Source organism: Pseudoliparis swirei, chromosome 2, assembly GCF_029220125.1.
Source record: "Pseudoliparis swirei isolate HS2019 ecotype Mariana Trench chromosome 2, NWPU_hadal_v1, whole genome shotgun sequence".
Classification (NCBI taxonomy): Eukaryota; Metazoa; Chordata; class Actinopteri; order Perciformes; family Liparidae; genus Pseudoliparis; species Pseudoliparis swirei.
This window is the reverse complement of record NC_079389.1, coordinates 1648447-1674912: the sequence shown is the minus strand read 5'-3', so window position 1 is coordinate 1674912 and position 26466 is coordinate 1648447. Positions and strand designations below refer to the sequence as shown.

Sequence of the window (26466 nt, the reverse complement as noted above, 5' to 3'; positions counted from 1 at the left end):
GCAAAAGGATAACACAAATGTCATTGCTATTGTAAATTATATTTATTAATACATTTTCAGAACATTTAAGTCCCATGAACAAATTTCTCTAAAATTAAGTAAATATATTTAAAAAATACATGCAACATAGTTCCTTTTGAACAAAAAAAATCCATAAAATAACAAATAACATTTCCAGCAGCTTTTAAAATGCAAATTCATTTACATAATAGAATGTGAGTGAGTGAGTGTGAGTTCTCATGTCTCTATGTGATGGATGTTTGTGCACAGGTTCATGTCTACTCCTGAGCTTTTGTGAATATACTAGGAAAACAATCCTTTTCAAACTGTATTAATATAAAAATTTCCAGTTGACATTTGGTCCATTCTCCTGGAAAAAAGAAAGAAAAAAGGCAGACATTAGCCAAACAACAGTCACCACATCTCTTATGACACCACCACTTCAGATTAATGTCAGACTGGATAAATAGGAATGAATACAATTTTTACAAATTAAGCAACGTGAGCCATCCCTTGAGCCTAGTGAACACTATGTAGACATATTGACAGGTAAACACCACTCTACTTACTACCATTCTAAAACTATTTTTAATTAGTCTAATTAATGTGTAGTGCGCCTATGCATAGCTGTTATTAACTTGACATGAGTAAAGCTTAACTATATGAAACACATACTCATATACAAGAGGATAGTTAATACATATATTTATGTTAGACTTACTTTGAGGTGCTGAAGTAGGTCCTGGGCGGTGTCATGGCCCATGAGCTCCACAGGATCCTGACTGGACGTGGTCATTTCACCAATAACGCACATGAAGTCCAGCTGTCTGCTCGCGGTGGTCTGGTCCAGAGTCTCGTGGAACAGAATGAAGAACGCACTGCAGCGTTGGTCTTCGGTGATGAGCTCTTTGTTGCAAGGCGCTGGATTTCCTCCGGTGACCTCCAGCGTTGTAGTTGACGTCGTTGCGGGCGGCGGAGCAGCAGCTAGCGGCGGAGCAGGAAATAGCGGCGGAGCAGCAGCTCGCGGCGGAGCAGCAGCTAGCCCCGCGGGCTGCTGGCGGCCTTCGCTAGTCTCTGTGCTTCTTGCTCTGCACGTGAGATTGAACCGCTGGAAAGACTCGCGACACATAACGCAGATTCAGAAGCATTTCACCCACCGTGACCAGAAACACTCGTTCTTTTCAAGCCGTTGTTGAACTTGCATCCTGCCATGTTTTCTAAAGTAGCCGATGCTTCACGTTGTAGGGGATGGGACCGAATACGCGGTGCTCACCCGTGTGCGCGCATCACGGCAGCTTCGATGCCGGCGCGCACATCGCTCTGTCGCGCGAGCCGAGAATTGTTTGCGGGGGGTGGGATTTCACCCTGTTATAGGGGAAACACTGGAGTTGATAAGCGTGTCTTCTTGTCTGATCAATACGCAACTGTGAGGTGCGGGAATGGACCGAGCGGACAGCTGCTGATCACTCAACAGCCCGCCCTGCTGAAATAGACAGTGCGCGCACAGCGCGCCAACATATTTTTTGGGAGCACCGAAGACCCATTTTGACCCAGGAAAACCCCTGGACATGACACCCAAAAAATTGAAGACCAATCCAATCTGAATTTAAGACAATTTAAGACTTTTTAAGGCCTTATTTTTAGGAAAAGCAATTTAAGACTTTTTAAGACTTTTTAAGGACCCGCGGACACCCTGCAGGACCACCGTTTTTACAATCCCAGACTTAATTCAATTCAATTCAGTTCATTTTTATAGCCCATTCTCACAAATTACTAATTTGTCTCTGAGTGCTTTACAATCTGTACACATAGACATCCCTGACCTTTGACCTCACATCGGATTAGGAAAAACTCCCAAACAACCCTTCACGGGGAAAAAAGTGAAGAAACCGTCAGGAGAGCAACAGAGGAGGATCCCTCTCCAGGATGGACAGAAGAATAGATGTCATGTGTACAGAAGGACAGATTTAGAGTTAAAATACATTCAATGAATATGACAGTGTATGAATAGTTGGTAGTAGGCATGGACCACGATCCAGACCTCCATCTTCCATCAGGCAGATGGAGGTAGAGGTGGAGTGGACGGGGCATCAGCAGCGCCATGGCATCAGACCCTGCCAGGTCCAATGGACCCTATGAAACGTGAAGTCACAAGGACTCTGGGGAGAAAGCAAAGTTAATAATGTGCAATGAAGAGATGAAAATTCATCCATAAGTAAGTGAAGAGACCACGATGGTTGCAATGCACAGACATTGCAGAATATATTATGAAAATATTTACATAACTAGGCTAGTCTACAGCCATGCTAGCGGGTTCCTTGGGGCTGACTTTAGGCCAAACATTGCTTTGAGCTAAATGCTGACATGTACTCGCCAAACCAATGTTACATTATTGATGTTTAGCAGTGTGCTAGTGGTGTTAGGATCCGTGTCCGGCTCCTAGTGTGTGCTGCCTTATTCTTCCCCTCCTGTCTGTTGTGTTATTGCGGTTGTAACAGCTTCCGGGTCGTTACCCGTGGGTTAGGGTTAGGGTTAGGGTTAGGGTTAACCCTAACCCTAACCCTAACCCCACGAGCACAAAGGATACCCAGACCACGACAAGGTTCCGTTCGATACCATGTTTAATTGTCGGCACACAACACTCAGCAGACCGCAAGCCTGCGACTCTGCTCACTCTCCTCCCTCCCTCCAGCTCTGCTGCCCTTTTTATATGAGCAGCATTGGCTGCTGACTGATTGGCAATCAGTCAGAGCAGCTGACTGATTAGCAACCAGCCAGCAGCCGAGGCCAGATTGGGGACAGCTGCCACATATCCCCACCACTTGATTTAGGCCGGGGCTCCATCCAGGCTAACCTACTCCCCCTCCCCCCCATGAGAGCTGGGGCGGAGGAGGGGGCTCTGGGGAACCGGGCTCAGGACGTGGGGGCTCTGTGGGACCGGGCTCAGGACGTGGGGGCTCTGGGGAACCGGGCTCAGGACGTGGGGGCTCTGGGGTCGACCGGGACGGGGAGCTGAAGCCTGCCGGGATGGGGAACAGGGAGCTGGGACCGGCCGGGATGGAGACGGAGCAGGGGTAGCTGGCGCCGCCGACGGGGCCGGGGAACCGGGGCCGGCCTTCCACCAACTGGTCCAAGGGAACAGGGGTCATCGGCAGCGCCGACGATCCGCCGGGTCCTGTTCCGGTCACCAGTCTGGTTCCTGTGAGGTGGAACATGGAGTCCATGTTCATCCCGTTCGAGTCCAGGAACTTTGAGTTTGGTAGAGTTGCCCTCCCGACTCCGGCGAAGGAATAATTGTAGTCTTTGTTTTGTTTTACTGTTTGTTGGTTTTTTTTCCCTTGCTAATCAGGAAAATAAAGTCCTTGCTTTATTTTCAAAACTGCAGCGTGAGCATGCGTTTGGGTCCTCAACACCACACACTCTAACAAGTAGGTTAACATTTCCCCCGATTATGGCGCTCGATTAAAAGTTAAGGGGTCACCAACGGGCTTACACTCCATCCTGAGGGAGGCCTGGACGTGAGCACCAGATGTCAAACCGTCCAATAGCTGTTGATGTTTCACTCGAAAGCAGAAACGTCCATGTGCACAGCGGGGGATCGGCAAAGTCAGAGGGAAAATTCATGAATGTACAATATGTGAAACATTTGTAATAACCATTGAATGATGATGTCATTGAACACAATCCAGAGTTTTGAAGAAACATCTCAAAGGGTTTCTGGTGGTGGGGCCGTATAACGTGCGCAGTCTTTGGATGTTAAATGTGTGCTTCAATCTATCCTTAACTTAAGGTGATTGCCTATAGAATTGACTGAAAACACATCCTTGTTTACCCGTTGGTCTGAATTAGAGGGCCAGATGCTGGCGGTGGTCGGGGCTTTTTCGATTGTATGCAAATCCCATCAAGTGGCCTCGTAAATAATGCAAACTTTTGAGCCCCGCGCGACTGCAAATCCATGTGGCTGAGGTTGCCACGGCAACACATGCACTATATTGTGAATCGCTTAAAGTCAATTGAGGTGAATGCAGTGAAGACTGCTCATCCTTCGTGGAGATGGCCTCGCTGTCATCGCGCTCTTGTCGAGAAAATCTTTTTTTCAGCCAACTGAATTATTTAGAAAGAGTAAGTCCGTTTATTTATTTCAACATGCTTTGACGTCTAATAACATGTGATAGTGCTCCTCCAGAAACAATAATCACAGACATAATCTCACATCTAGAATTCAGTTGACAACAAATCAAGTTTCTTGGCACAGGGCAAATCTATTAGCAACGTTGCTGATTCAAATGCTCAAACCCTTTAGAAACATTTAAAACACATATGATGAAATGATCAACAGTCTGTTTGTACTTTCAGACGAGGAGATCATCTTTCGGAGTTGGGATGGAGACATTATGAAAATCAGCACGCAGAGTAACGAGACGGAGCTCCTGCTGAAGAACACCACGTTTGTAAGTGTTAACGTCCATCTTTGTTTCTTAACCCTTGTGTTGCCTTCTGGTCATTTTGACCCGATTCAATATTTAACCCTCCTGTCGCCTTCGGGTCAATTTGACCCGATTCAATGTTTAATGTCGGTGTTCTTTCGGGAGTCAACAAACAAACATAAAGTACCTCACACTTAAACTTGGAAAACAATATTAATTCTAATAATTTTCTGGAGATTTTAATAGCTGGGGTCATGTTGACCTCAAGGGTAAAATATGTTAGTAAATATAAAGGTAACAGGAGGGTTAAACATTGAATCGGGTCATATTGACCCGAAGGCGACAGGAGGGTGAAACATTGAATCGGGTCAAATTGACCCGAAGGCAACACAAGGGTTAAACCCTGAGACATGTTTCTAGTTTCCCTCTATTTCCACTGGGGTCCATAAACTAACATTAACAAGATGATATCAGTTTAGAAGATTTATATAATTTTTTATTAAATTGGCTTCATTAAAGCAGTGGTTCTCAAATGGGCGAACGTGGACCCCTTGGGTTAGTGAAAAGGCCCTCTCGGGGGTACGTGAGATTTGTTTAAAATGTAGTGAATGGGATATCATAATTCACCCTTGTTCCTGGTGTAGTTCTTTACACAGTTATTAATGTAATGAGTCACACACATCGGTGTGACTGTTCCGGGATCGCGGTCCCTTTAAGTGTTGTGTTGCTGTTTGTGACGTCGAGCCCCATGCGGGTTTGGGATCTGGGCAGCGCCATCTTGTGTTCATTCGTTTTGATATACGGAATAAACAAGACACACACTTGTGTGCTCAACTTGAGGAATTGTGTTTTGCGTTTTAATGCAACTTCCACAAAAATATATTTAAAATGAGCATCCAGTAAAAAAAGCCTTTGGAAATAGTTATATAATAAATATTCATTAAAATATAAGTAAGTTCATAAACTGAGTTGTATGTTATGATTGAATTATATTATTATGATATATTATATGCAAAATGCTGCACATTACATATTTTTTTCAAACCCAAAATGCTACATAACTCAAAAAAAGGTTGTGAACCATTGCATTAAAGAATATTAAATGACAATTATCAACAACAGAAAAACAATTGTTTGCAGAATTTTATTTTCTGCTTTCTAATCTTTTGAGAGCATGACTCATTGTTACTACGACAACTCAGCCTTTCCCCTCGGCAGGTGTTGACCCCGCTAAGGTCAACTCAACTTTCACTGTGAATTGTTTCGCCCCTCTCGGTTTTGTAGAACGACGTCAGCGTTGCATTGAGAACATGCTCCTTTTGTTTGTGTCTCGGGAATTATTGAATTTGAAGAAATCTCATCCAAATTCTTCCACACAGGCAACTTTTAAGGCGTCAACGTTTGCAGTCTCTCCAGATCTGAACTACGTTCTACTGGGATATGACGTCAAGCAGGTGAGAGCCTCTTATTATTATTCTGCCTTCATATATATATATATATATATATATACAGTATATATATATATATGTGTGTATACTGGTGTTTGGCTTGGGGACAACATGCACATAACCAATCTATCTCTGCCGAGTCAATGAGTTAAAGCCAACATTGACAGGAACAAGCGGACAGAAGCGTTTCCTGTGATGACGGTATTTGTCTGAAAATGGTGTATGCGCGTCAGGCTGAAGTTGACACTTGTTACGGCAAAATGTGTCCGCACCCAATTTTGAGTCTTTTTAAACTGAAATGACGAATATCAAAGAACCAGAACTTGTCTATGAAATCATTTATTCCTGCAAAAAGAATCACAGTTACACGGAGTCCCTCAGGAGTCTGCCAAAGGTGAACTGAAGAGTCACCGTTACACGGAGTCCCTCAGGAGTCTGAAAAGGTGAACTTCAGAGTCACAGTTACACAGAGTCCCTCAGGAGTAGGGTTGGGTACCGGAAACCGGTGCCAATGTGGGCACCGGTTCCAATACAACCGGTGCTACCCGGACCGAAACGCAACACACATTCCGGTGCTTCCTTCCGGTGCCTGAGCCGATTGAAATTGAAAAAAACTATTGTTGTGAACTTCTCAGTTGACTCCGCCCTGTCAGCAGGTTACGATAGCCTATCATATTTAACTTTGACAGCGGAGGCGTGGCCGTGTGTGACTGCGTGAACCTGTGTCGACAGGGATGGATTAACCAACGGGCCTACCGGGCCCAGGCCCAGGGGCCCATGAGCTCAGGGGGCCCCTGTGCCTGAGCCTCCGCGCGTGACATTGCTGTGATTAACATTGTATTGATATGAATATGATGATATGACACGATGCGCCGTAGCCGGTATATGCTGGGCTTAAGTCCTTCATGTCAGTAACAGGGCCCCAATAGTCCTAATCAGGGATGGATTACCGAACGAGCCTACCGGCACCAGGGGCCCCTGAGCTCAGGGGCCCGTGAGTTCAGGGGGCCCATGAGCTCAGGGGGCCCATGAGCTCAGGGGGCCCCTGGGCCTGAGCCTCCGCGCGTGACGTCGCTGTTATTAACATTGTATTGATATGAATATGATGATATGACACGATGCGCCGTACCCGGTATATGCTAGGCTTAAGTCATTCATGTCAGTAACAGGGCCCCAATAGTCCTACTGAGGGATGGATTACCGAACGAGCCTACCGGCACCAGGGGCCCATGAGCTCAGGGGGCCCCTAAGCCAGAGCCTCTGCGTGAAGTAGCTGTTATTAACTTTGTATTGATATGATGATATGACACGATGCGCCATAGCCAGTATATGCTAGGCTTAAGTCATTCATGTCATGGTCATATAATTCGCGTTATGTTGTCGTTGTTCCATACGGACTGTTTTGTTAGCAATGTTTAAAAAAAAAAGTATATTTAAATATATATATAGAATTTCTTTTTTACTTCTTTTTTTGTTTGTTTTTTTTTTGCGGGTGTGGGGGGGGGGGCCTTGACACGTCCAGGCCCAGGGGCCCGTGGTTTCTTAATCCGTCCATGCGTGTCGAGCACACCAGCGTCAGGCTGGGCGTGATGGGGAGACCGTCACCGGTCCCCCTGAACATGTGGAGACCGATGATGACGAGCAGCCTTAACTCAGATTAGTACCGGAATGTTGATTGCAAGTCTTGCATTCATAAAAGTAGGCCAAGAAATAATAAATTAGCCATTATAACTATGTTTAAGCTAGCTCGTAGCTCGTAGCTCGCGCTAGCTACGAGCTACGAGCGTGACAGTCTGCTAGCAGATGTGTTGATGTCCAGCGGTCCCGGCTGTATACCCGGTGTTACCGGGAATATAATGACGGAGGAATAAAGACCGTGGGGCGTCACTTTGTTTCAGTGTAACTCTCGCTGTCAGAAGCAAAACTTTATTTGTCACGTGTCATCTTCATTACCTCTAATTGGTTGTTCTCTTTGCCCATCAAAACAGTGACAGGATTAACCCTATAAGGTCTGCACATGACAATATATATATATACACACACATATCATATAATGGAGAACATATATTGTGTTTGTTAACAGTCTGATATCCGTTGTGTGTCAGTGCTCCATGATAACGGCTTCTAGGTCTACAGGGAATATGCCCAAAGAGGTTTTTAATGTCCTCATTGTGTGTTTAAAAAAAAAAGTATCGGTTCAGGCACCGGTATCGTTTTAAAAGTACCAGTTTAGCACCGGTATCGGAAAAAACCCAAACGATACCCATCCCTACTCAAGAGTCTGCTCCGCCAATGTACGTCCACTTAAAAATGCTTATTGCTACTCGTGATTGTCATTCTAAGTACCTGTTGTCGTATGAGTTTCACTCAAGGGAAGGTCTGAAATCTGTTTAGGTGACGAGTCGCTTGTGTTGGAGCACTGGAAGTGTAGCTGAGTGTTGGAGCACTGGAAGTGTAGCTGAGTGTTGTGTTGCCATGTCTGAATATTCATGAGCATTCTTTCCAAATTGATGAGGACTTTGAGGAGAGAGGGGGAAAGAGAGAGAGAGAGGGAGGGAGAGAGAGAGGGAGAAAGAGGGAGGGAGAGAGAGAGAATCAGCTGCTCCAAGGCCACGGCTCTTGGAGAAACTGATGTTGTGGGACTTATTGCTGCCTGATATTTAATCTTCCAAGCGAGAGTTAACCTTGAGCGAGACACACGATAACAAACTGTTTAAGCGAAATGTAAAGAAGAAAAAAAGCGTTAGATTCTCTGTAGGGTCCTTTCCATTATATTGTCAGTAAATTATAACAATCTTTTAGTGTAATTAAAGTTACTCTGCGAACACACATTTGGCCTTGCGGCTCGTTTAGGTCGTTCAAATACTGGACACATGTTTTTAAATTGTTGCCCGTATTGGTCATCTAGACACAAAAACATGGAAAAATAGGTTGAAAAAATATATAATTTTAAAGTTATAATGTGTAACAATGTCCTACAAAAATGTATAAATTGACACAAAGTAATGCCTCTCAATCATCACCTATGACCCTCTAGAACAGGGGTGGGAAACCTTTTGGCGATGGGGCCACAATGACTTTGTCTCGATGACACCACCCTGTCATACAAGTCCTCTCCTCGTGTTGTCCCCTTTAGAGATTTCATTGTCAGAGATTCTTCCGTTATCTCAAAATCTTAATTAATTCCTCTAATAAAAATCAAGAGCTGAGCGGTGTCTTATACGTTGTTACTTTCATCCAGTGCTAACGAATATAGCTTAAAAGACTCAGTTATTTTGTCTTACTCGCTGGCTAAGTCTTCGTCAATTAGTTATATACGCCGAGTCCTCCACTTCTTACTCTTTTTCCATTTCAGCTTCAGATTCTTCCTCATGTTCTTCATGTTCCTTCACATCAGACTCTTCTTCCATTTGTGCAGTAGGTGGTGTGGGGGCTTCTTCAAAGGAAGCATGTGGTCTGGATGTTCAGCCCCTGGGATGGACCTGGCCACCTTCCCAAAGGCCCTGCCTCCTCCTCTGTGCCTCCTTCTCTGTGGCCTCAATGTTCTGGCCTCTTCCGCGATGCCTCCTGTCATGGCCCCGCTGAGGCCCCCTCTACCCCTTCTACTCTCTTTCTCATTCTGTATCATCGATTGTGGAAATATGGATCGTGGTCCATGCCGACATGCCTCATTATTCATAATTAATATCATATTCATTGAATGTGTTTATGTAACTCTGTTCATCTGGTCACATGACATCTATTCTTCTGTCCATCCTGGAGAGGGATCCTGCTCTGTTGCTCTCCTGACGGATTCTTTACTTTTTCCCCTGTGAACGGGTTTTTTTCTTTTTTTTGGGGAGCTTCTCCTGATCCGATGTGAGGTCAAAGGTCAGGGATGTCGTATGTGTACAGATTGTAAAGCACTCTGAAGCAAATTTGTGATTTTGGGCGACACAAAATAAATTAAATTAAATGTTTGTCAACTGGCACAATAAATTCAAGATTCAAGATTCAAGATGTTTTATTTGTCACATACACACACAGGGTGTGCAGTGAAATGAAAGTGGCAATGCTCAGCAGGAATGTGCAAGGGCAACAAGTACACACTATTTACAAATAAAAAACAACACAATATTTACAGTAAGTGTGTGTGTGTGTGTGTGTGTGTGCCTAAGAGGGGCAGTTGTGTGGGTCTATGTGGGGGTCCTGGTGAGGTCGGAGTTCACAATCCTGATGGCCTGAGGAAAGAAACTCCGTCTCAGTCTCTCTGTTCTTGCAGCGTGACTACGGAGGCGCCTGCCTGACCGCAGCAGCTGAAACAGTCTGTTGTTGGGGTGGTGAGGATCCTTCATGATCCTGCCTCTGGTTCTGCACCTCCTGGTGTACAAGTCCTGCAGGGTGGGGAGTGTAGTTCCAATAGTGCGCTCAGCCGGACGCACTACTCTCTGCAGAGCCTTCCTGTCCTGAGCGGAGCAGTTGCCAAACCAGGCTGTGATGCTTCCTGTCAGGACGCTCTCTACAGCTCCAGAGTAGAAGGACTGAAGGATCCTCTGGGAAACTTTAAATTTCCTCAGCTGCCTGAGGTGGTAGAGCCGCTGCCTTGCCTTTCTCACCAGAGTGTCTGTGTTTGTTGACCATGTCAGATCCTCGGTGATGTGGACTCCCAGGTATTTATACCCGCTCACCCTCTCCACAGTAGTCCCGTTAATCCCCAGTGGTGAGTACGTCCTCTGTTGTTGTACCCTCCTAAAGTCCACAATCAGCTCCTTAGTTTTGGTGACATTCATGATGAGGCTGTTGTCCTGGCACCAGAGTGACAGATCAGCAACTTCCTCCAGGTAGGCCTTCTCGTCGTTGTCGGAGATCAGGCCCACCACCACTGTGTCATCCGCAAACTTGATGATGGTGTTGAGCTGAACCTGGCCACACAGTCATGTGTGTACAGGGAGTACAGTAGGGGGCTGAGGACGCAACCCTGGACGGATCCTGTGTTCAGGGTGAGGGATTTGGAGGTGTCTGCCCACCCTGACCACCTGTGGCCCGGCGGTCAAGAAGTCCAGGATCCAAGCACACAGGATAGTGTTCAGTCCCAGCTCAATCAGCTTGCCGGCCAGTCTGGAGGGGACTATGGTGTTGAAAGCTGAACTATAATCAATGAACAGCAGTCTCACATAGCACCCCTTCTGGCTGTCCAGATGAGAGAGTGTGGTGTGCAGTACCTGGGAGACAGCATCATCCGTGGATCTGTTTGGGCGATAAGCAAACTGCAGCGGGTCCATGGAGGAAGGAGGAAGGCGCAGATGTAGTCCTTTATCAGCCTCTCAAAGCATTTCATGACCACCGAGGTGAGGGCCACGGTCGGTAGTCATTCATACATGCTGGAGAAGCATTCTTGGGCACAGGGACTATAGTGGATCTCTTGAAGCAGGCGGGGACCACGGACTCAGCCAGGAGAGGTTGAATATTGTGGTGAACACTGGAGCTAGCTGGTTAGCACAGGTCTTCAGTACTCGCCCAGATATGCCATCTGGACCTGCAGCTTTCCTGGTGTTCACCCTCAACAGAGCCCTCCTCACACTGTGCTCGGTCACAGAGAGTGTGTGTTCATCCCCAGCGGTAGAACTCACCTCGGCTACGCTAACGGTGTTGTTGTTAGCTGGCGAGCTAGCGCTGTTGTTGCTAGCCTCAAACCGTGCATAAAATGAGTTCAGGTCGTCCGCTAGGGATGCGTCGGCACTCACCATTGCGCGGGGTCTGCTCTGGTAGTCTGTGATAGTCCGTAGCCCCTGCCATAGGCGCCTGGTGTCGCGCTGCTCCATCTGTGATTCCACTCTGTCTCGGTACCTCCTCTTGGCTTCCTTCACCGCCCTCCTCAGTCCATAGACCGCTGCCTTGTACTCGTCCATGTTGCCGGATACAAGAGGATAATATAAAACATACAGTTATTGATCAACACACCACCACAGGTTTTATAAAGTACAAAAGCCTGATATATTTGTAGACTTTTATTAATCACTCACTAATTCATGTGAGTGATATATATGCACCTACCAAGCTAAACCTGCAGTCAAACAAAACAATCTTTTTTCCCTCTTACATTTGCAAACGGGGGGGGGAAGAAGTCGACGGTCTGAATCAGTTGAAGCGATCAGTATTTGCTCTGCTTCAACTACTCCCATCTTCTCTTCGCAGAAACTTTGACCCTTCCTGCTGTCACACACAGCTGCACTCCCAGGCTGCTAGACTCTTAAACTAGCCCCTCCAGCCCAGCCACGTCTCCTGGGTGAGGTTTAGCTGGCTTACGAGACAAGTTGGCCACAGAAAAAAAAAATGATTCCATCACTGCATCCGAGTGTCTTGGATAGGGTTGGCGGCCACTCTTGGCTCCCAGCAGGTACGGCCAAGTGCCCACTAGACAACAGACATTTAATTTAGCCTTTCAGAATCTGTTAGGTAGGGTCATCACCAGGCTTGGATACCGGCAGAATATATAGCAGTAATAACCTAGGAACAAGTTATATCCAGACTTCTCCAGGCAAGAACAACATGCAATAGATCATGTGTGTGCCGAGAACTATAGAACAAAATTGCTAATTGTATTGTTTTGCTCACAGCCAGTCACCTCAAGCGTTGGTCCGTTTTATGCAACATAGTCCCGTAATGTAGTCATCGTGACTCACCCGTTGGTTTGTTGACTGCCTTTATGAAGCTTTGAGTTCGTAGTTTTGGCCGTCGCCATCTTTGATTATAGTCTTCACCATATTTACTTTTTGCAACCGGTGAACAGAAGTTTCCAGAGTTTGGAATGCGGAGAATTGACGTAACGACGCCATTTACAGCTGAGGTAGAGGCAGCGACCTGTCAATCCCAGTATCCCGGCTCTAAAGCATACTCATCTTCATGATCTGTTTGACTCTAATTGGACCATAATTTAAATGAACATCACGCTGTTTTGAAGAAGACTTGAAACTAGAGATTGAGACATAAACTCATGTTTACAATGTTTACTGAGGGAATACATCAAGAGAAGTACAGTCATTTATATAGACTTCTATACAACCAGAGGAGTCGCCCCCTGGTGGTCAGAAGGGACAACGTTCACACCAACGCAGCATACCAATAATAATGTTTGCATTACCTTACTTGCAGGATAATTTATGGTTATTCGTTTCATTCACTTAATCTGCGCCGGAGAGGAATGGTTTATCTCCATGGAAACAGTTATCAACTAAGCCACTGATTTCCACCATCAACTGTGGTAGAAATAACTACTATTGCTGCTTCATACACATTTTGGAAAACTCCCAGATATCACGGGAAAGTAAACATAGTCTTGTCTGGGTTCATAGGATCGGTGGATTTCAACCCAAAGTAAACATCATTTTGCTGTAATAAAAAGGATGCTGAAATATCTTCATAATGAGTCATGTATTAAGTCAGGAATTCATGTTTTCTTAGTTCTCTCCGCAATATGACAAGCAGACAACTTTTGAAATACTCGTTTTCTTAATGGAGCTGTGATCGGTCGGTGCTAGGCTACGCTAACATTGTGCTAACACTCCATCAACACTCAAAATAACGTCATGTAGGTGCAAAGACGACAGCCTGGTTATCGTTTGTACGCGGTGTCAGCGTTATTGTGGGACGTTGTACATTGTGTTGTTTACTTCCTTACTTTTGCAAAGGGGATAAACATGACATCAACCTTCAAACCCTTTAGAAGCAGAGCAGCCCCAAGCATCCCACTGTGATATGTGGATAAATCCCAAACTTGACAGGAATAATATTTCTTTTAGAATACAGTATAAATCACTTTGTTCCCATTCTTATGAGCCAAAATACGTTTGATATGTCCCACAGTGAATGCATACAAGTGAATGTATATCCCTTATTGGGATTCATTGGTTGGCAACACATGAATAAATCCCACCTCCATGGTGGTGGTGTCATTGAGGATCAGCACTCTGAGCCCAAACATGTCTAAAAATAGCACTAAACAAACAGTGAGTTTTGTTGCCCAGCAACTGCAGGTTTGCGTCAGCCTTTAACGTGGCGTTTAGCCTGTGTCGATGGAGATGGAGGATGGTTTCAATTCAATTCAGTTTATTTTATATCGCCCAATATCACACATTTTGAATTTGGCGCATCAGCAGGGCCGTGACAGGAGACCGGCCCACCAGGCAGGAGGCATCAGACCCAGCCGGGTCCAATGGACCCTCTGAGACGGGAAGTCACAACGACTCCGGGGAGGAAGCAGAGTTAGTAATGTGTGATGGAGAGATGAAATCTCATCCATAAGGAGAGAGGAGAGGAGAGAGCTGCTCAGTGTATCCTAAACGTCCATAAGGAGAGAGGAGAGGCGAGAGGTGCTCAGTGTATCCTAAATGTCCATAAGGAGAGAGGAGAGGAGAGAGGTGCTCAGTGTATCCTAGACGCCCATAAGGAGAGAGGAGAGGCGAGAGGTGCTCAGTGTATCCTAAACATCCATAAGGAGAGAGAGGAGAGAGGAGCTCAGTGTATCCTAAACATCCATAAGGAGAGAGGAGAGGAGAGAGGTGCTCAGTGTATCCTAAACGTCCATAAGGAGAGAGGAGAGGAGAGAGGTGCTCAGTGTATCCTAAACGTCCATAAGGAGAGAGAGAAGAGGAGCTCAGTGTATCCTAAGCGTCCATAAGGAGAGAGGAGAGGAGAGAGGTGCTCAGTGTATCCTAAACGTCCATAAGGAGAGAGAGAAGAGGAGAGAGGAGCTCAGTGTATCCTAAACATCCATAAGGAGAGAGAGAAGAGGAGAGAGGTGCTCAGTGTATCCTAAACATCCATAAGGAGAGAGAGAAGAGGAGAGAGGTGCTCAGTGTATCCTAAACATCCATAAGGAGAGAGAGGAGAGAGGTGCTCAGTGTATCCTAAACGTCCATAAGGAGAGAGGAGAGAGGTGCTCAGTGTATCCTAAACGTCCATAAAGAGAGAGGAGAGGAGAGAGGTGCTCAGTGTATCCTAGACGTCCATAAGGAGAGAGGAGAGGAGAGAGGTGCTCAGTGTATCCTAAACGTCCACAAGGAGAGAGGAGAGGAGAGAGGTGCTCAGTGTATCCTAAACGTCCATAAGGAGAGAGAGAAGAGGAGAGAGGAGCTCAGTGTATCCTAAGCGTCCATAAGGAGAGAGGAGAGGAGAGAGGTGCTCAGTGTATCCTAAACGTCCATAAGGAGAGAGAAGAGAGGAGAGAGGTGCTCAGTGTATCCTAAACTTCCATAAGGAGAGAGAGAAGAGGAGAGAGGTGCTCAGTGTATCCTAAACATCCATAAGGAGAGAGGTGCTCAGTGTATACTAAACGTCCATAAGGAGAGAGAAGAGGAGAGAGGAGCTCAGTGTATCCTAAACGTCCATAAGGAGAGAGGAGAGGAGAGAGGAGCTCAGTGTATACTAAACGTCCAAAAGGAGAGAGGAGAGGAGAGCGGAGCTCAGTGTATCCTAAACGTCCATAAAGAGAGAGGAGAGGAGAGAGGTGCTCAGTGTATCCTAAACGTCCATAAGGAGAGGAGAGGAGAGAGGTGCTCAGTGTATCCTAAACGTCCATAAGGAGAGAGGTGCTCAGTGTATCCTAAACGTCCATAAGGAGAGAGGAGAGGAGAGAGGAGCTCAGTGTATCCTAAGCGTCCATAAAGAGAGAGGAGAGGAGAGAGGAGCTCAGTGTATCCTAACGTCCCCCCTCAGCCTCTCAGCCTACAGCAGCATCTCTAGGTCTGGACCAGGTAAACCTGATTCAGCTCTAACTATAAGACCATCAAGAGGAAAGTCTTCAGTCTACATGAGGTGACTGAGTCTGCCTCCAGGACTGAAGGTGGAGCTGGTTCCATAAAAGAGGAGGAGCTTGATACCTGAAGGCTCTGGCTCCTTCTACTTTTTAAGACTTAAGGAACTACAAGTAGCCCCACATGTAGTGAGCGCAGCGTTTGTGTTTAGGGGATGCGCTCAGACACACGATAATCAGGCCGATCGGCTGGCGCTCTCCTGCTGATACGCAGCACTTTTCATTTCAATATTTCAGCATCTTCTATTGTTGTGAGCAGATTCTGGTACAGAGGTGGAATCGTTTGTTATCGATGTTACTCAGGCAGATATAATTCAAATGAATAACATGAGGCAGCATTTTTGAAGAGAGGGAGCCAATTTACACAAATTCAACGGGCAATACAAACTAGTAAATTACTTCTCCTATCTCACTATAATGGAACGAGTCTCGTCGGTCCTTTGACCCCCGTTCATCCGATCAACTTTACACCAGGCAGATGAGTTGTTGTGGACCCAAGGAAGTGCATAATAGAGAGCGAGCTCTTCAGACACCAGGATTTATGTGTTAATAGTATATTATTTCAGGCTGTTCTCAACCAGCATTCGTAGCTAAACCTAAAACAATAGTGTTGATATCCCTCTAAATAATTGTGTTGGTTATCCATGTAGTCATGAACCGGGAGATATAAAGTCAGAAGAACCTGTCGAACCTGAACAAGGTTCTGATCCTGAACCGTCGTCACCATCCATCAGTAACTCGTTGTGTCCTCAGAGGTAATCTCATGAAGATAAGGGCCTCTGGCCTCCAAGGTGTGGGTCCAGAGATAGAAGCAGGCAGCGTGGAGAGGGCCCCTGTTAGCCAGGGTCCCTCCAGTAAGGGACCGAGCATTGATTTAAACGGAGCACAAAGAGAGCTGTTGTGATTACGGGGAAACACACTTCTGATGCCATTTGTTTCTGCATTTAAAATCAGCTGGAATGGACCAGGCTCAAGCTGAGAATGCATCAGATGGTGACGATACGGCGCTGATCCGGGGCGGCGCTGCGTGATTATCATCATCATCATCATCATTGCACCTGGTTGTATGCATAGTGCAGCACAGTTCTGCCTCAGCTTCTGCAGAAGTTTCCACCCGGTGGAAAATCGTGAAAATGCAATTGCAAAAAGATAACGGAGCCAACGGGGACCTCGCAGAACGTTGATGGTTTTTAAAGGATTCAGTCAGATTTTGTCTTTTTTTCACTTCGCCTCCTGATGGTCGTTCAGAGTTTGGAACGGTTTTGAGAAATATGTTTTAGCAAGTTTTGGATTAGAATTAAAGTTTTGATTTCGACAGGTTGAGGTCACACACACACACCGCCGGCATTCACCAACCAAATGGTGTTAAATCATCTTTTGCAGCTGTTGCCCTAAAACATCTGTGTTGCCTTTAAGGCTTTTTCTGTTTGCGTTTAGTTTAATTGTTGTATTAATTCAAAGAGCTAATTAATATCCATACAATACTACGAATCTGTCTTCTGAACTGCGGTTTAACTGGGCGTTAAGTCAGAGTTCAGACACACGAGAACGCGACAACTGTTGTGCACCGACAGATATGCTAGAGAGGTTCATGTCATTTATGTTCGCTTTCTCTCATTCCAGGCTTCCTGATTGTTTTCACCTGTCATCACACCTGTTTCCTATGCTCATCAGTGTCAGCCCCGCCCCTGATTGGTCCCACCTGTGTCTTGTTACCATGTGCTTAAATTCCCCTGTCTCCCAGTGTTCCTTGTCAGTTCGTCTGGTCTTTTGCCATGATCAGGTCGGGTTAGGTTGTGCTCTTGAAAAGTTTTTGATCCCTCACTACGTGAGCGCTTTCATTTTGTTCACGGCAGAACCGAAAAATAAAGTACTTACAAATACTTTATCTCTGTCTCCCGGGTCGTGCAATTGGGTCCTACTTCCTAAGTGTCTGAGATCGTAACAGAACGAACTGACCACATTATGGACCCAGCCGACCCAAGAACGCTTCACGCCGCTCTGTCGGTACAGGGCGTGACGATTTTTCATCACGAGGAAAAACTGGACAAAGTCAGCCGGGAAATACAAGAGCTGAGAGGACGCCAGGCCGGGGTTCAGGAAGAATTATCTACACAGATGCAACAACTGGTTGCCCAAATGAATAATTTTTCACTCATCAACAGACTGCTCCTCCGGTGACGTCATCCACAGCTGAGAATTTGCCTGTCAATACTCCAGCTGACGACCCAGGTCAGGCTGTTTCCTTCCCGTTACGGCTGGCTCTTCCGGAGAGATTTTCCGGAGACTCTTCGAATTGCAGAGCCTTTCTGGTACAGTGTGATCTGCATTTTCAACACAACCCAGCAGCTTTTTATCTGAGCATGGTAAAGTGGCGTTTATTGTGTCTCATTTAACGGGAAGAGCTGCAGCCTGGGCTACTGCAGAATGGTCTAGAGACACCGAACTATGTTACTCATTGGCCGATTTCATAGAGACTATGAGGCGCATTTTGACCACTCATCGCCTGCTACGGAGGCCAGCAGAAGACTGTTTCAAATCGTCAGCTCAACCGTCAGGTGGTTGATTATGCCATCGAGTTTCGTACAGCAGCAGCGGACAGCGGATGGAATGTTCCGGCTCTTCGTGACGCCTTCATGACAGGACTTTGAACCGATAAAGGACCAGCTGGCTCCACTGGAGACACCCGGGATCTGGAATCCCTCATCGCTGTGGCCATCCGGATCGATAACCGTCTTCGAAAGAGAGAGGGCGTCGACGCAACCGAGATGTTATTCCCAGCTTCCAGAATTCGCCTCGGAGGGTCGCGCCGCCAGCGGAGGATTTCCAGCTCATGTTACCGGACCATCAGAGGACTACACTTCCGAATGACTCCGGTGAACCCATGCAGCTTGGAAGAACCAGGCTTTCTCTGGAGGAGAGGCAGCGCAGTCACGGGAGGGTTGCTGTTTCTACTGCGCCAGCCGGGTCATCAACTCGCTTCATGCCGGGAAAGATCGTGCTCACCAGTCAAAAGGAGGGCGCTGGTGAGCAAGTTTCCAGACTTCCTCCTCGACCTGTTACTCAGGTAGACATTTGTATTAACAATCAGACCATTGACCAGGGTGTGTTAATAGACTCAGGGGCTGACGAAAGCCTTATAGACTGGGGCCTAGTCAAACAGCTAAAATAAAAACTGTCCCGCTATCTCATCCTGTTAGTGCCAGTGCCTTAGACGGCCGCTTGTTGTTCACAGTTACCCATTGCACTGAGCCCATACGGATTACTATAAATAAGGACCATACCGAGAGCATGCAATTTCATATTTGAGTCGACTCAGCACCCGATTATTTTGGGGTTTCCTTGGCTGAAGATCCACAATCCTCACATAGACTGGCCTTCAGGGAAAGTTAAGGAATGGGGAGAGGATTGTAAGGGCAGGTGTAAACTTTCGCAACCTGTTAATGCACCAACAGACTCTAGTAGGATCATTATAGATCACCCTGACTATCCTGATCTACACAAGGTACCTTCCTGTTACCATGATTTAAAAGAAGCGTTTAACAAGTCTAAAGCCTTGTCGTTACCTCCTCACCGAGATTTTGACTGTCCCATTGATCTCTTACCGGGAGCCTCCATTCCCAAGGGGAGACTTTACTCGATTTCGAGACCTGAGAGAACAGCAATGGATGAATACATCTCCTCTTCACTCAAATCAGGGATTATCCGTCCTTCATCGTCTCCAGCCGGAGCGGATTCTTTGTGGGAAAGAAAGACGGGTCTCTGAGACCTTGCATAGACTACAGTCCACTAAATGACATTACGGTGAAGAACCGCTATCCTCTGCCACTCATGTCATCTGCTTTTGAACTGCTTCAAACGGCCAAGATATTCACCAAGTTGGATTTAAGAAATGCATATCACTTGGTTAGAATAAAACAAGGGATGAGTGGAAGACTGGATTCAACACTCAGAATGGTCACTATGAGTACTTGGTAATGCCTTTTGGACTGTGCAATGCACCGCTGTTTTTCAAGCTTTTGTGAATGGGGTTTGGTGGGAATTCTTGAATATTTCAGTGTTTGTGTATCTGGATGACATACTGATTTTCTCCCCAGACGCTAAATCTCATGTTAACCATGTCCGCCAAGTTTTGCAGAAACTACTGGATAATCAGCTATATGTCAAGGCAGAGAAGTGCGAGTTCCACACAGAAGAGGTGTCTTTCTTAGGATACATAGTCTCACCTAATCATATCCAAATGGATCCTGCGAAAGTCAGTGCAGTATCCCAGTGGCCCACACCAGACTCCAGGAAAAAGGTTCAGCAGTTCCTAGGATTTGCTAACTTCTATAGGAAGTTTATTAGGAATTTCAGTTCTGTTGCTGCTCCTCTGCATGTTCTGACTTCTCCTAAGGTTCCCTTCAAGTGGACCCCCCAGGCGGATCTTGCTTTCAAACTTCTCAGAGATAGATTCACCTCAGCTCCCATACTCACCATTCCAGATCCCCAGCGCCAGTTTATGGTCGAGGTGGATGCTTCCAATGAGGGAATTGGAGGAGTACTGTCTCAACGTTCTGCAGAAGACAACAAGATGCATCCATGTGCTTACCTGTCGCGGAAGTTGACAACGGCAGAGCGGAATTATGACGTGGGAAACAAGGAATTGTTAGCTGTAAAAGCTGCCCTCGAGGAATGGAGACACTGGCTAGAGGGTGCAGAGCAACCGTTTTAGTCTGGACAGATCACAAGAATCTAGAATATATAAGAAAGGCTAAGCGTCTCAACTCCCGTCAGGCCAGGTGGACACTTTTCTTTAGTAGATTCAACTTCACACTCTCTTTTCGTCCCGGTCTCAGAATCAAAAACCCGATGCTTTGTCTCGTCTTTACGATCCCGAACCACTTGCGGTAGAGCCCAAGACCATCCTTCCACTTAACCGGGTGATCGGAGCCTTTTCCTGGCAAGTGGAGTCAGACGTTAAAGAGGCAAATGTCATGAATCCAGCGCCTAGCGAGTGTCCCAACAATCTGCTGTTTGTTCCTGAGGCTCTTTACTCCAAGGTCATCCACTGGGCTCACTCATCTGTGCTTTCGTGCCATCCGGGAGTAGCAAGAACAATGTTCAGGATTCAACAACGTTTCTGGTGGCCATCCATGAAGAAAAGTGTGGCCGAGTATGTAGCGGCTTGTCCGGTGTGTGCGTGTAATAAGACCTCATCTCAAGTTAAGATGGGCTTGCTCCAGCCACTGCCGATTCCCCATCGTCCTTGGTCACACATTTCGATGGATTTTGTGACAGGATTTCCCTCATCCAGAGGCAAGACTACGGTTCTAACAGTGGTTGATCGATTTTCAAAGATGGCTCACTTCATCCCATTGACCAAGCTTCCCTCTGCCAAAGTCACCGCAGAGGTCATGATGAATCACGTATTCAGGATCCATGGATTCCCTAATGACATTGTTTCCGACAGGGGTCCACAATTCATTTCCGCCTTCTGGAAAGAGTTTTGTCGACTCATAGGTGCCACCGTCAGCCTGTCATCAGGATATCACCCTCAGTCAAATGGACAGTCGGAGCGTCTGAACCAAGAACTAGAGACTACGCCACGTTGTCTCGTCTCCCGAACCAGACCACCTGGGTGACCACCTCACATGGGTCGAGGTTGCCCACAATACCCTTCCCACGGCGGCCACAGGTCTCTCTCCATTCCATTGTGTCAATGGTTTCCAGCCTCCACTTTTCCCTAACAACGAGGAAGAGGTGATGGTTCCATCGGCACATGCCATGATCAGACGTTGTCGCAGAGTTTGGGCTGGTGCTCGCCAGTCTCTTCTCCAGTTCAGCTCGGATGAAGGCTGTTGCGGACGTTCATCGCAGGGTCGCTCCCTCCTACAGTCCAGGCCAAAAGGTTTGGCATTCTACCAAAGACTTACCACTCCATGTCGCCTCAAAGAAACTGGCTCCGAGATTTGTGGGTCCGTTTCCAGTGTCCAGAGTCATCAACCCGGCGCACGCTTGCAACTCCCAGGACCTTGAGAGTGCACCCAACGTTTCACGTTAGTAAAATCAAGCCGGTGTGTGAGAGCACACTTGTTCCGCCTCAAGCCCCTCCACCGCCCCAGTTCTTTGAAGGGGTGACGTTTACAAGGTCCGTAAGCTACTGGAGGTCCGTAATAGGGAGGGCAAGCAATTCCTGGTAGACTGGAAGGGTTACGGTCCTGAGGCTAGAAGCTGGATAGCTGCTTCATTTATCGAGACAAGACTCTTATCCACGACTTTACAATCAGCCTGGGCCATCAGGAGTTGGCCCTAGAGGGGTACTGTTGTGCACCGACAGATATGCTAGAGAGGTTCATGTCATTTATGTTCGCTTTCTCTCATTCCAGGCTTCCTGATTGTTTTCACCTGTCATCACACCTGTCTCCTATGCTCATCAGTGTCAGCCCTGCCCTGATTGGTCCCACCTGTGTCTTGTTACTATGTGCTTAAATTCCCCTGTCTCCCAGTGTTCCTTGTCAGTTCGTCTGGTCTTTTGCCATGATCAGGTCGGGTTAGGTTGTGCTCTTGAAAAGTTTTTGATCCCTCACTACGTGAGCGCTTTCATTTTGTTCACGGCAGAACCGAAAAATAAAGTACTTACAAATACTTTATCTCTGTCTCCCGGGTCGTGCAATTGGGTCCTACTTCCTAAGTGTCTGAGATCGTAACAACAACAGAGTTTATTTGCTAAAAAAAAAGAACTAAACTGTTTTGTTTGAACTTTTAAAAATGATTTTAAGATGTACAGAATGCTCAACCAACACAAGGGAAACACTTTATAACACTAAACAATGTAGTTTAGTTATCTAAACCTTGTGTTCAATTATTTAACCGAACAACATTGTGTTTGTGGTCATTAAAAAGAAAAAATTCAGACCCAACCAGGACCTGCTGCCCCTGTGTCTGCTACATCTAATTAGTGAATAACCAGGTTAACGACAGTGTTGTAAACTCAGCCGGCGGCACCGTGATAATTGAAGAACTTATTGCACCGGGAGAGTTGTGAATCAGCTCTGAATGTTGTGCTCTGCACACGGTGACGTCATGTACTGTAAGCCTAATTAATTATGGATTTATTGGACGGTAATTAGGGCTCTCCGGCTGCCGTCTGACTGCACCGGTGTCTGTCGAGGACGCAGAAACATTGGTTCACATACATCCTTAGTCTGTGGATATTAGAGCAGTGCAGAGATCGTATTTCAGTTATTCATGGGAATAATGAGAAGCAGATATAATTCTTTATTGACCATCAAACGGATTCAGATGGATGCATTAATGCACTGATAAAGGGGATTATCAGAGTTGGAAATCAACGTAAAGATGGAACATTTCTACTTAACGGTTCATTTTCACGTTGATTTGCTTCTCTCTGTTATCTCCATACATCTCATGTCTCTTCAATCCATGAAGTTCCATCACTTCCATCTCCCTCCAGCTCCATGCTGTCGTTCTGTCCTACGTCATACAACACGTTCTATTCAGTTTATTTTGTGTAGCCCAATATCACAAATCACGAATTTGGCTTTACAATCTGTACACATATGACATCCCTGACCTTTGACCTCACATCGGATCAGGAATAAAACTCCCAAAAAATAGAAAAAATAACTTTCACGTGGAAAGAAATGAGACCTTTAGGAGAGCAACAGAGGAGGATCCCTGGATGGACAGAAGCAAGAGAAGAGGAGATAGGTGCTCAGGGTATCCTTAAACACTTGAGAGGGGGGGGGGGGGGTAGCTGCTACCCACAAGCCCATTTCATCCCCCCCTCCTTGGTTAGAAAAAAGACTTTGTGATGCCATAGGAACCGGCACCAGACTTTGTTGGTATGTTTCACGGACGCAGTTCTAAATGTAGCGCGACCACATTATTGTATTATTGTCCCCGTGTCTAATACCGGGGAAATTGCTTCCCCCCCCTCCAGTTTTTGGTGTATGCGTAATGCGATTGGCCGCGGGAACAATTTGGGTGTCTGGCGAACTAAGCGGGCTTGAAAATGAGCTTCGAGACGGCAGGATTCAATCGAGTCGCCGGCAGACGCGTTAATCGTCAACGTGACAGCCCGGATCCACGGAGAGTGATGGCCGGCCGCCGCCGTCGCCGTCTCACGCCGTCTCGTGAATCCATCACAATCGAGCCGAGCTCTCTCTCCGTCGCACTGTACTGCCGCGTCGAAGCTTCACACGCATTCTGCCGCCTTCCGTCTTGCTTTCAGTGCAGAATGTAAAGAGCACTGCGAGTGTCCTTTCCATTCGTTCGGGGGAAAAAAAGCACGTTAATGCGGCCGCAGAGCGCCGGTATTCATCCAGGATGCAAACGCATTCAGGAGGATGGATGGTGAAACAGAAATGAATGAGCCGCACGCTTTGCCAATTGATTATTACTTTGACACAAGAGGACTCAGAACTCTCTCCAGGCCCACCGAGGTTCGAAAGGCGCATTGTGTTCTATAGGTGCGTTACGGTCTGTAAAGCACCCTGTGATGAACCGGAGCGAGGACCAATGAGACGACGGCTGTAACAGTATTAATGACGTCAGCGGCGTGCTAGAGGATGGAGGTGAGGAAGCGGTGGGGTTGGGGATTGGGGGGGGGGGGTAGTCGTGTCTTCAGGTCGGTCGGGGTCAGATGAATGAAGCGGCACCGTAGGTCATCCGTCCAGCTGTGAATGAACCCTCGGTGAATATAATAGAGTCAAATAGAATAGATTAGAAAATAATATGTTGTGTATTAAATTCATCTCAATTAAAAAAGACAATCACAGTTGTCTCTGTGACATTTAAGGTGTCACAGCTCGTACGTTGAGTAATGGGCAGAATACAGTTTTTTCGTAGTACGTCGATTAATTCCGAGCACACGGTGTTTAGGACTCTGCAGTATGGGATATCATGAATGCGTCACACTTGCATCTAGAGCCGGGAGGTGAGATCCGGTCACAGGTGGTCTCTCTGAGGCCAGGTGTGAACTGACGAGTCCCAGGAGGCCGATGCAGGGAGATGGGAGCGGAGAGTATCGCATGGGACTGGATGAGAGGGGATGACAGGAGGGAAGAGAGGGCGAGTGAATACCAATGAGCAGAGGGGGGGTGGGGGGTCGGGGGATGGGGTGGGGGGAGCTGAGGTGAGGTAGGATAGGTTGACCAGGTGCATAAGAAGTGGACCTCGCCACTGTGACGTCACTCATTGGTTTTGCGGACCGGCAATTTGAAGCCTTGAGTTTGGCGTTTCGGTCGTCACCATCTTGGTTTTTGTTGCAACCGGAGGTGACACGAGGGGGCGGAGCTAAGTACGACCGAACGCTGAAAAAACATTTACATGGACACCGACATTTTACAATGACCTTCAATGAAGTGAAAACGCACATCGCTGTGGGAGCAGCCTGCCAATCACAGAGGAAGCGCCCCGCCCCTAAAGCATGCCACGCCTTTTGGTTTGATTCTAAATGAGACCATGATCAGGGTCAGACGATGAAGATGATGATGATGATTTAATGATGATGATGAAGATCATGCCGATGATCATGATGACGACGTTGATGACGATGAAGATCATGACTATGATGACGATGATGATTTAATGATGATGAAGATCATGACGATGATCGCGATGATGATGATGAAGATCATGACAGTGATCACGATGATGATGATGATTTAATGATGATGACGATGAAGATCATGACGATGAAAATCATGACGATGATCACGATGATGGTCATGACGATGATTTAATGATGATGACGATCATGACAATGATCACGATGATGACGATGAAGATCATGACAATGATGATGATCATGACGATGATTGAGAAACGTATGCATCTGCCCGCCTCTCACTCTTTTTCTCTCTCTCACTCTCACTCTCTCTCTCTCTTTCATGTCATTTCAACAGCTGAGATCAGGCGAGCTTTGTTGTCCCTTCATTCTAAAATCCAAATCGGTGCTGTGTTATTGTTATAACTGTCCAATTAAATACAGAGAGCCTCATTTCGCTACAGAGCGGAAAACTGGAAAAAAATTAAAATAAAATAACACCGAGCTGGTTGAGGGAAGGAAAACAAAAAAAGCTGGCTGGTACCAAAAGAAACATCACAAAAAAACATGTTTACCCTCAGAATGCTTTTTACTTGTGTTATTACTTTGAGAGAATATCTATTCTGGTGTCTATTCTATACACACATATTTTTCTTCTTCTGATGTGTTTTAGATCTTCCAGCACTCATTCCTGGCCTCGTACCTGATCTACAACCTGTACACACGGTAAAACACCACCACAGCACGGCAGTGTGAATAATACAGTGACACACAAAGACGTCGCCGTGACAACGTCATGCTGCGTTCACACCAGAAGTGTTGGGAAGACTCGCGGGAGTTTACCTGCTTGACCCTTTGTGGCTTTTCGCGCACGTCATTCGCTTTTCGCTAAACTCACGCCTTAGAAGGGGCGGGGCTTATCTCCGTAGCAACAGTTATCATGTCCTTCATGAAGAAATTACATTACATGACAATTAGCTGACACTTTTATCCAAAGCGACTACCAATCCTGTTACAATCAAACACCGTAGACACAGATACAGGGAGCACTTCAGGGTTAAGTGTCTTGCTCAAGGACACATCGACTAGGGTGGGGATTGAACCACCAACCCCCTGATTGGAAGATGGACCTGCTGACCACTGACCCACAGTCGAAGAACTAACCACTAGTTCTGATTTATACTTGTTGAGGACATCCCACAAACGTCTGAACATCTAACGCCCTCGTATTTGGTTCATAACATTAAT

The 26466-nt window shown here is 46.4% G+C and overlaps 1 pseudogene; it reads left to right on the top strand.

Annotated features, from left to right (window-relative positions):
- Nucleotides 1–26466, top strand: part of LOC130201621 (inactive dipeptidyl peptidase 10-like) — a 70545-nt pseudogene that overhangs the window by 8666 nt on the left and 35413 nt on the right.